General features: G+C 34.5%; 1 pseudogene; it reads right to left on the bottom strand.

The window, feature by feature from the left end:
* Positions 1 to 7,271: 7,271 nt before the first annotated feature.
* On the bottom strand, positions 7,272 to 11,742 carry LOC110936762 (annotated as a pseudogene).
* Between the last annotated feature and the right edge of the window lie 500 nt (positions 11,743 to 12,242).

Below are 12,242 nucleotides of genomic sequence, written 5' to 3'. Positions count from 1 at the left end.
AGATTGGGAAAAATTGACTAAAATACTTTTCCTCTTTATTTTAAATTTTGTCACATGTCATAATCTTATTGCTTCCTATCCTTCCGACCAAAATAAACTTCCTATTTGATGCTCACCCTGTTACTAATACATGTTTGTTAACTTAAAAAAATTAACTATGCGTTATTTATTTCTCAACATTCTAATACCAATTATATATATATATATATATATATATATATATATATATATATATATATATATATATATTAAAAATTGAAGCTAATAAATAGTAATTTTAATATTATAATAGTGTATAGTTTTTTTAATACTTTCATTATTTAAATATTATAATAGTTATTTTATTTACTTTTTTAACTTTAATCATTTTTTAATATCACGTGTTGTGATAAGTTTGGTGTCAACTGTTATCGAGCCAGTACTGGTATCGAAAATACCTGTACAGTCCAGTTCGGTATCGGTACATGAAGGGTATCAAGCCAGTACTGGTATCGAAAATACCGGTACGGCCCTGTTCGGTATCGGTACATGGTACATGAAAGTAAAAACCGACACTAATACAGAAAACATCAAAAGTTGGTGCCAAATTGATATTGTAAATCTTTTGGTTCGAGAAATTCAGTGCTGCTACCCGGTACCATTTACTCATCCCTGATCACTGGTACCGTACGAAAAACAACGGTATCGTACAACTTTTTTGTGTTGCTTTTATTCAACTTTTAATTTTTTTTTTAGTTTCAGGGATAGGGATGAGCTCGGTGCCAACTGATACAGAATCGATACTGATACCAAAAATACCGGTTACGGTACATGAATATGAAGGTAAAAACGGTAGTGAACCGGTACCAGGAATGCCAAAAGTCGGTACCGAATTTGTACTTAAGATCTTTCGGTTTGACAAATTTGGTATCGGTACCCAGAATCATTTGCTCATATCTGACCACGGGTTACATACGAACAACATCATTACCATCTAACTTTTTGGTTAATTTTCTTTTGGTTATCTTTTAGTGTTTTTTTCCTACATTCTCTTTTTATTCTTGTCAGCAGTTCTGTTCGCAACGCGCTCGTAGTGATTTCAAAACGCATGTAAACACAGACTAAATAACAAAAGAAATTCGCTGCAACGCGGCGAACTTTTTTGAACCTAGTTATATTAAAATATAAAAAGCAGACATTACTTTCATTTAATGTTCAAGTTTAAATATAATTAAAATAAAATAAATGTATATATAAACATGTGTAGTAGTAGTAATAACAACAACAACAACAACAACAATAATAATAATAATATAAATTAGGTAAATTGGATTTAAATAATCCCAATTTTCTCAATTTGGAGCACCGTTTCGAGATAAGTTTACATAAATCGACTCGTATCCTCATTCTTATCAAAATCTCTAAAACATCGGTTTGTAATTCAGAAAAAAAGTTAACCTCGTTAAGCTATTTTTGATGGTGGACTATTAACGGCCAAAAGTAGACCGGTTCAGATTATTATCGGCAAATATAACTGAGTTGGGACTATTATGGGCCAAATTGAGAAAGTTGGGATTATTTAAATCCAATTCGCGTATAAATTATTGTCAATAATAATAATTACAAATTCTATTTTCAATGCATTTAATTCTCATAAAAAAACGTTAATTTTGTAACGACAAGATCTATAAAACCATTCACACACGAAAAACCAGTGATCATTTCATCAATGGCGGAGCCACATTTAAGGGTGGGCGGCAAGTGCCCCCTTAATTTTTTTTTTCAGACAAAAATCCCAATTGCCCCCTTTAATAGTTCGCCCCCTTTAATAACTTATAAATTCACCACTACATTTAATCACATTAATTTGGTATGAGATCATATATTGTATTCTGAGTATTATTTAAGCGTTGACGGAATGTAAATTTTAAATTTCTTTTTTTAATCATATCAGTCAAAGTCACGAGATGCATTCAATTCATCATATCTCCAAATGACACATAAATTAAAAGCAAAACACAACAATATATAAAGAGGTACTATGGTTCTATTTCATACATACAATCCTACAATTGTTCGCATTGCTTTCATCACTTATCTACATTGCTTACAAAGGTTCTGTTTCAATGTTTTAGAAGAAACAAGGTAAAATACTTGGAAGTTTTATGATTTCATGATTTGCATATGATAATTTGTTTATATATATGTATTCATTGATTTTGAAATTTTCTTTTAATAGATCTTATACAGATGGTACATGAACACAAATGTTGTAATAAACAGAAAGTGAAGCTAGGTACTTAGTCGGCCGAAGAAGATGAAACACTTTTCGCTTACGTTATAAATCATGATCAAGTCAAATGGAGCTTCGTTCCAGAACTTACTGGTCTCTCTCTCACCTACAAAAAAAAATTAACATTTTTTTTATAGAGTTTAAAAGATTTAACATTTATTGCTCTTCATTTATATCATGGTTAGACCTCTATATCATGGAGCCTTGGTCACAAGGGAGATAGGCATCCTTTTTTATTACCTGTCTATTTTACAAAAGAAATAGTAAATTATTAATAATACTCTTGGTAATTAATTTTTAATATTGATCATTTTGATACACACTTCAAATCACAAGACCTTCAATTATAGAAAAATCCACCGGCCAATGAAAATCCGTGTTTTATTTCCTGTTTTTGATACAAGAGATATTGTTTGGGTTGTTATTTTTTTAAAACGGTCAACAGAATCAATCCCGACCACTCTCGGGGCACCCACTGGACAAACGGAGTACTCCGAGAGTAACCCGAGTCTACCACCAATTTCGGGGAAAACCCGGTAACCCACCCGTCTGTAGGCACGACAGTGAAATTACCGGTAAAACCGGTTTGACTTAAGGATCCAACCCAGGTTTTCCTAGGTCTCCTATCATTGCCCACCAGTGCCTCACTCTGCACCAAGTGGGAGTTTAACCTGCATCTCTCAAGAGAAATGCAAGTCCTCCACCACTTGATCTAGAGATCATTGACTATTTGGGTTGTTATTATTAATCAGGTGCTTCTCACATTAAAAAAGTGATTTAAATGGGTATTATTCCTTTAGTGTTTTATTTTTTATTTACTATTTTATTATTTATTACTTGCATTTCTTTTTTATGTTTAATTAAACTGTGAATGTAATTAGGACTCAAAAGATGCGGGAAGAGTTGTCGATTAAGATGGATTAATTACTTGAATCTAAATATAAAGCGTGGAAATTTCACCACTGAAGACATTAATCTTATATTCATCCTCGAAAACTCAATTGGCAATAAGTAATGCTACAACTTCCTTTTTCAAATATGGACTTCTTTTAAATTAATTAGGCTATAGGGTGTGGTCATGACCCTCATAATCATCATGACCCTCCACAAAACCACTACCCTAAGGGTGTGGCCATGACCAAAACCACTATCCCCTTATTTATTTTAATTTATCTTTGTCTAAAAAAAGGAAATGATTACTTGAAAAATAGAAAGGAGGACCATGGTTGTCATGGTTTAATCCATGCAAACCATGGTGGATTAGGGGAGGGGTGGTATAGCCTTCCATTCATGTTCCTACTTAACAAATCATGTCCCAACAATGACCCTCACACCCTTTAGCCTTACAGATTTGTAATATAATGTTACATGTTTTCTATTTTATTTCAGGTGGGCACAAATTGCAAAACATTTGCCGGGTAGAACAGACAATGGGATTAAAAACTTATGGAACTCAAAGCTAAAGAAGTAGAAGAAGTTGTTGGTATCCAACAATCAACCCAATGAAGCATCTTCCTCATCTGAAACCATCCATCATATCTCCATTCTTGAATCATTTGATCAACGTCACCATCCTCGAACTCACACCTACAACTTTCAACCAAATCATGGACCAAACATGCATTCATCAGTTGATTGTAGTCTTAGTGAAGAACCACCAATGAATCGAGTCTACACAATACCTCCGTATGCTTTATCATCAATGGCATCAAATAATGGGCCGATAATGTCGAGCGTCCCACATGGTCATGGATTGTTGAAGTCAAGTGTCTCATATCCAATGAGTTACACATCAAGTATATGGATGACCCCAACAAGTTATGCTCAGAATTATCCAACTAAGGGTCTCATGCATACAAACTTGATTACTGGGATTGATAATGATCAACCTTATTCTTCTCACCATTCGGAGAAAGTTGATATTAATAAGTTCTTCAATTTTGATTTATTTGAGGAGGACCCAATGAAAGTTGAAGGAAGCGGGGATAACAACAGTCATGTTATATACTCAGATTTTGTTCTTGAAAGTTGGTCCAAAGGTTAGACGGTTGATGTCATCGATCCGATATCAGGGATGTTGTCTTTGAACTGTATATCGACGATCGCAACATGGCATGATCGTGGTAACGACCATGGATACATTTTCAACAGAATTCTTTAGTTTGATGCAATGTCATTAGTGGAGGATCGTGACAACTATTACCATAATATTAGATTTAATATTATGATCAGCGTAATATTAGTTATAGCCTAAGTTAGATTTAATTTGTTTTGTTATTGCATAACCGTAAGTATTGGTAGTTATAGTGGTTAGATACCGAATCAACATGCCGATACACCAAAGGGATACATACCCCTTCATTATAATTATAAATGGAGTAAACTTTACATTCAAAACTAATGCAAGTTTAAATTTGTGATTAGTTCTTCGCATATTATCATACCATTCCACAATTCCTGAAACAATGGTCACGAGTCTTTAGTTTGTGAAATCTTAGATTGGCGTGGTGGCGTTTTCGTAAATAACATCAATTTTATTGCTTGGAAGGTGCTTCATTAAGGGTAAAAAGGTAAACATCGTTTCTCCCATAAAATGCCATAAAATATAAAACACCAACTAAATACAAAACGTCAACTAATAAAAAATATTTTTCCTGCGTGGTTTTTTCTGTGTTTTAGTTGGTGTATTTTATAATCTTAGCCTACAAAAACGCCATTAAATATAAAACGCCAAAATTGAAAGATTGGACGTGTTACAGACTTAACAGATAAAGCTGAGCAAAACAGGAAATACAAACAGTAACTGAAACGACTGATATTTTATTAATTGCACTTATTAATAATACCCTGCCTAAACTACGCGCCAAAGACATCCTATAAACAGAAACGTCTGCACCTTCCATTGATCAAAACAAAAAACAAACGCCATGGTTCCTAAATACCACTCACTGTAAAACGTCAAAAAGTTAAAAAAAAATCAAAGATGGCAAACATCGTTTCTTGGATATTCAGTATAGTTCTGCGTGAAGTTTCACTGAATGGATTGTTAGGTGAGGGAGGTAATTCAATAAGATTTTTGTTAGTGCATACATCTATCGACTTCGTCTTATATCGAGTCTTACACTAGATATGTTAGATCGAGTCACGTAGTTCAGGAAAATAGAGTTTTAGAGTTGATTTCCCATGAAATGTTGATTTTTCACGAAATGTTGATTTCCCACGAAATGAACATTCCACTTTCATGGGGAATCAGAATCTCTATAAATAGGCTAGTGATCATTTCATTTGGTGGGGAATCAGGATATTGTACTGAAGTTCTGCCGGTATTTCTTGTAACTGTAATCTCTGTATATTCAATATACAAGAAGGTTAAAGTGATATTCAAGCTGTTTCGAGTCTATACGTCTGTTTCCGCCTTTCGTATAGCCTTAGAACTCTTCTGAACGACTCGGTTGGGTCACAAATCGATCCTACAATTTTGTTGCATGAAATGGATAAATCTTCAAGAAAAAGAGACTGGTGACAGTCATATGTCATTTTGTCATATTTGTTCTTCAAGAAGGCTTGGATGAGAAGAAGAGACCGATGACACTGAAGAGTGGGATGAAGATAAAGATGAAAACCAAACAAAAAGCCCACGGCATTTTGTCTCCAACATCCACAAAAATCCACTTCAACAACAAACAACAATAAATCACACCAAAGCCAAAACGCCATATATTTGTGACGGTTCTTGTAGTTTCAAAGTGGAAAGAGACCGATGACAGTGAAGATTTGGAAGAGAAATTCGATTAGGATTTTTAATTTATTTTTTTTTGCTTATATTTTTTTCTATGGTTTGTTTTCTAATTTTCCACTAAAAATATATTATTTCTCTAAAATAGTGTTTGTAAAACGCCAAACTCTACAACTATAATAAAATTTGTGACATCTTGGGGTTTTACAAGCATTTTTTAGAACAAATGTATAAAACAATGTGCAAGAGAAACAGAACAATGTGCCATCTTTGTCTAAACACTATTAAAATTACAAAACGCCAAAATCTAAAAGATGGGACGTGTTACAGCCTTAACAGGTGAAGCTGAGCAAATAGTAACTATAAACAGTAAACAGAAACGACATAAACTTTATTACTAACATTATAACTAAAACCCACTACATCGGTACTTGAATTTATTTATCTTTTCAAAAACGCCATAATTGCATGTCACGTTATAGGACTGCATCCTACATGGCGGCAAAAAAAAGTCATTTTATAAGTAGAACAGGTAAACAAAACTTAACACTCCACATATTCTCTAACACGCCACACCTTGACTAAATCCCCATAAAAACTTAAAAAAATGGCTCAAGTTATTGTTATTGCATGGAGGTTTGATAGGTCGGAGAGACGTTTCGTCCTAAAGTTCTCTGACAGGAGAAGGGTGAAAATCAAGACAATCAAGGCCATACTTAGTATGGATGAAGCCGTTCAGAGGGATATTCTGGCCATTGGGGTTCCAATGGCCGACGATTGTGAAAGAACTCGAAAGGTAATAAGAAGAATAAAGAGAAAATTTCCAGTAGATGATGATGATGATATTGACAATACTGGTCTACCAACGGTTAGCAGTTGGGGTTTGGATGAAAAAGCAAGAACGGTTAAAGTGCCTTATCGACACGGGGTGGAATATTCATTGCCGGTGGACGAAATGCTTAAGACAGAGAGACTACATCTTCTTGAACAACTCTGTGATATAGCACCTTCGAACGATGCAAGATCCAGGGTTGTTATGATATTTAAGTATAGGCTGCAACAAAGACGAGACGAGATAATGGCGTTATACGCCAATGCACAACATGATGATGATGAATCTGGAGAAAGCGATGGATACATCTCTCATGTAATCCCAAACAGAGAAGACTATTAGTTTGTATTGATTTCGTTATTGTAATCTTTTAAATTATTAACGAACTAGGTTAAAATTCCCGCGTTAAACGCGGGCTTCAACCAAAAACGTATTATTTACTTTGAAATTTAATATTATGTGAAAACGCATACATTGGAAGAAAGACTATTAGCGGATTAATTTTTACATGCCGCTAAAGCCATGAAAACAATAAAAAATGATAAAAAAAAAGAAAAAAATAATCTACACACAAGTACAATAACATATGTTTGATGGTTGTAGGAATTAATACGGCTTTTAGCACAAGCGCCTTAGGCGCCTCATTGATGAACCTCTCTCCATTGATGATCTTAAGAAATACTTCCACTTTATCAACGATTTGGCTTTGCAGATGTTTGATGAGTGGCCTACACAAAAAGTACTGGTTCTTAAAAAGGCATCGACAGTAAGTCGCCAACAACCATATACACAGCTATTGCATGACTGATACTTGAATACACCATACATTACAAACAGCATGTATTATTTCTATTGTAACATTCGGGAACCAACATTTTATCATATATCAACCAGAAACCAAACGACTTATATTAACCTATAAATTGGATGAAACCCTATAGGTGGCCCACGTTAAACATATCCTACAAATCATAGACACATCTTCAAATTAGTTTACAAAAATTTAACAACCGATTCAATTTCAAAATGAAGGTTTAACTAAACAACAATTTCAAAATGAAAGTTTAACTAAACAACAAATATACAGTTTAAAATCAACATGAAGGCATATATTATGATGTCAATTGGATAATCATTAAGCAATAAGCATTTAAAAATCCACACAAACATTATGTCTTGAACAGATGATTTGGTGAGAAAAAAATTACTATATTCCATATATAGATCTCTGTCTAATTTGTAGAAAGCTAATAAGGTACCTCAGTAGCATTTCTTTTGCACACAGCATCATGCTTACTTTAGTTAGCTTTCCTGTCAGCAACCCAACTTGCACCAAGGACTCATCAACTGATTGCAACATTGTACTCTGGTTAGTCGTTTACAAATTAAAGATTAACCAAAGTTTGCAAATATGTGATGTAGCCAACTAACATACCTTCGGATAAATGAGTTGATGTTATCTAGCTTCATTGCCATGACAGAGTAGTTATATCTTTGGAGAAGTTTTAGTGCCAAAGCATCTGCAAGTTCAATCTTGTTTTCTATTTCTTCCTGCAAATATATCCCACACTTGCTAAATATGATTCCCAAAAATAGATAAATAATTTTAGAAGATATATAGTTTTTTTTTTTTTTTTTTGTTAAGGAAGTAATTTAAGAGGTTGTATGGAATTTACATACAATAACTGTTGACCCGTTTGACCAGTTCTACCCATTTGATCTATTGAAGACAAATTATAACTCAAAGGAACCCATTTTTAGGCAAATGGGTCACAATTACAACCTCTAATTCAGAGAAACAACAAAACTAAAATGGGTTTGCATAATCATACCTCTATTTACATGTACATCATCAACCTTGACATAGAAATCTGCATCCCATAAAGCAACAGCGGTCGTAAAATATGTTTTTGTTTAGCTGATAATTCAAGGTACCCCTCGATATGCTCCTACTCACATACCATGTAAGTCAGCAAACTCTTGAATCAAGATAAAAAAAGGGTGTAGTAAAAAAGATTGTATTTTTACAAGTCTCAAGAAATCTCCATGCTTTCTGTCTTCTGCTTCAATAGCTCTATCAAGTATACCACGAGATGTAGCACTACAATGATAAAAGTCAAAGGTTAACACAATCAGCTCCTTTATATTCTCATGCTTTTATGCATAATAGGAAGATGGTGAAATAGGTGACGCCTACCCGTGACCTATGACAAATCGCATAGCGAAACCCTTTTCTTCCTCCAATTTCCTCAGTTTATCACCTAGAGTTTGTATAAAAATAGAATAGAAATCACCACGAAACCTCATAAACCTTTTTACTTAGAAACAATATTTTTTATTGGACAAAGGTGTTCACCTTAACCTAAACCCAACCCCGACATGTACAAAAGTTTTGATCTCTAAACACCTAGTCATGTGCATTAGCTAAAAAGGCAGAAGGGAGAACAACCTTGAGGCATCTATGTAGCCCGTACAGAGTCTCTTCTCTTTCGGCTGCTAAAAGCCGTATTACTTCTAGAACTGCAGTTTCTTATACTATATGTTGGCATATCCAGCAAATTAGCATGTTTGATACCCGACAAATTTCAAATTTGCAAAAAAGCATCATCTTAAATGTATGATTAAATAATCCCAAATAACATGACAATTATAAAAGTGATCTACCATACCAACAACCTGAAGAAGCCTACGTGTAGGAGCCTTCTCTGACTGCCGAGTACCAGATGGTTGCTTTATCACCTACAAACAACCATTTTCAGCAAATATATGAGAAAAAAAATATATATGTAATAGCTTATTTCTCCTGACATTTTTAATAGAAGTGAAGATTGAAAGTTTTTTTTATTGCCAATAAATTGTGTGTGTTCCTAACAGTTTTAGACAGGAAATATTCAGATAATTTTTGTCTAGATATTTAGTCAAAACTGAAATGGGTAGAGAAATCACGTAACCACATAAATATTAATTATATTATAGACTTAAAGGGCCATACATTCATACGTCACAATGTCACAAAACCAAATGGCCTCTATGCAAGATGCCCATGTTACCCAACTTTTTAAGAGTCCCCAAACCACACACTTAACACTACTAATATCGTATTAACTACACGTGCTTAATATTCATACAACACTTAACAATAACCACATCAAGCCCAGCCAACAGCCCTGCACACCAATGACTTCTTCATCTCCAAAGACAGCTTCAAACACTCAGACAAATCAACCGAACCGCTTCGACCCATTTGAACTTCTGCAACATCTGAGCCAACCACAGATGAACCGTAGTTATGCCCAGTGCTTTCCCCGGGCACACCCTCCTCCCAACACCAAATGGGGCCAACCTCAGGTCCGAACCCATTATCGCAACATCCTCAGTCAAGAACCGGTCAGGATTGAACCGATTGGGTTCAGACCAAACATGCTCATCATGCGAGCCCACCACAGTGTCTTGGGTTGCTAGACGAGCCCAAGACAAAAGCGGGCCCGATGGGTGCATACGTAAGGTCTCTTTTAGCTTGAAGGTAAGGAAGGTTGTCGAGGTCTGAATCGTTTACGGGCCGGCCTCCCGTTACGAGGTCAATCTCGGATTGGGCCTTGGCTTGGATATCTGGATGTAACACCATTCGTGGAAGAATCCACTCCAGCAAGATTGCCACAGTGTCAGTTCCCCTAAAATTCATTTCCTATAAAAAAATAATATTAATCAATTAAAATGTATCAACAAAAGAGTGACATATATATTATTCGTTTGTTTTTTATAACCAAAAACAATAAAAACATACCCAAAGAACAGCAATCATGTCACCATCACTAAACTTATTTTCCGACTCCAGATCAAGCAAAACATCAACGAAAATCAGCATCGTAAACCGACGAAGCTGCACTGCTAGCCCTTTTTTGTCGGTGTTGCATAATAATCTCCCCAACAAAAACATTAACCTTAGACACCAACTTCCTACACCTCTTCCTGACACCTTGCAAATCAAACCAACTAACAACCGGAAAATGGTCACTCCAGTTAGGGGTGTTCAAAAAAATCCGGATCCGAAACCGAATCCGAAATATCCAAAACTCTGTATCCGAAATATCTGAAATTTCGGATCCGAAAATTCTGATATTCGAAAACCGGATAATCCGAATTTTCGGATTCGGATTCGGATATGAATTTCAAATATTTCGGATAATCCGATTATCTGATATCCGAAAACTAATTATTTTTTTTATAAATATATATAGTATATGAGCATTATATTTAGTTTGAAGTATTGTAAAAATTAGTAAAAAAATAGTAAATAATTATATTCATGTGAATTTATGATTATTTTTAGTTTTAAATGTTGGAAACTTAAAAAATCGAATATAAGTTCAGTTTTAGTCTATACACGAAACGGAAATTTTGATTTTTTTATAAATTCGGATATCCGTTTGGATATCCAAATCCGTATCCGAAATTTCGGATATCCAATTTTTTTTGGATATCTGAAATTTCGGATACGGATTCGGATATCAATATTCACTATCCGAAATTTTTCGATATCCGGTTTTCGAATATCCGAAAACCGGATAATCCAATATTGAACACCCCTAACTCCAGTTAAATATCCCCAACAACTCATAACCTTCACTCACAAGTTCCTCAAGCTCGCACCCCTCACCCCCATTTTCACCAAAATCATTTAACCTTCCAAACACAGACATCATGACATTGTTTAAGGAACCAAAGTGAAGAATCTTTTTAACCTCCACGACACCGTTACCTTCATATAAAAAGAATAGCAGTAACTGAAAAAGTGAAAAGTAATCCCAATAACATAATCAAACAATGAATTGATTATGATCAAACAGTACCGAGATTTAAAATTCAACTCACAAAGGTAACATGATTCAACATCACATCCATCTTACCACCTCCACTAACTATAATAAAACTGAAACAAAATTAATCTAAGTGACTAAGTGGTAAAGGAATTACCATACAAATTGAAGCATTCAACAATTTGCAGTCAAATGAATATCCTGCAATCCAACAAACAAAAACATGCAAATCAAGATACCAACCCATACTTATCTTTAAACATCAAGGCTACATTCTTTTCATTATTTATTTTTCCAATTTGTGGCTCATATTTACTTGAGTGACGAGAAAAGAAGATTACAGTTTTCCCAATCGGGAATATGCCAAATATACTATACTGAAGCTTATAACACCGTCTTTATCTGCACTGCATAGAATGTTAAACCGCTGATGTGAAGAGTTCGATAATCCACCAACGAACTTCTCCCCATACCAACCTACACCATTCCATCAAGAACACAAATCACCACCGGTTTTCTAGCACCAAAACCACTGGTTGTCTAGCACCAAAACACCTATAATCAGACTATTCTATAATAGAATCA

This window comes from Helianthus annuus, chromosome 4 (assembly GCF_002127325.2).
Source record: "Helianthus annuus cultivar XRQ/B chromosome 4, HanXRQr2.0-SUNRISE, whole genome shotgun sequence".
Lineage (NCBI taxonomy): Eukaryota > Viridiplantae > Streptophyta > Magnoliopsida > Asterales > Asteraceae > Helianthus > Helianthus annuus.
The sequence above is the reverse complement of the archived record's forward strand: the minus strand, read 5'-3'. Positions and strand labels throughout refer to the sequence as shown.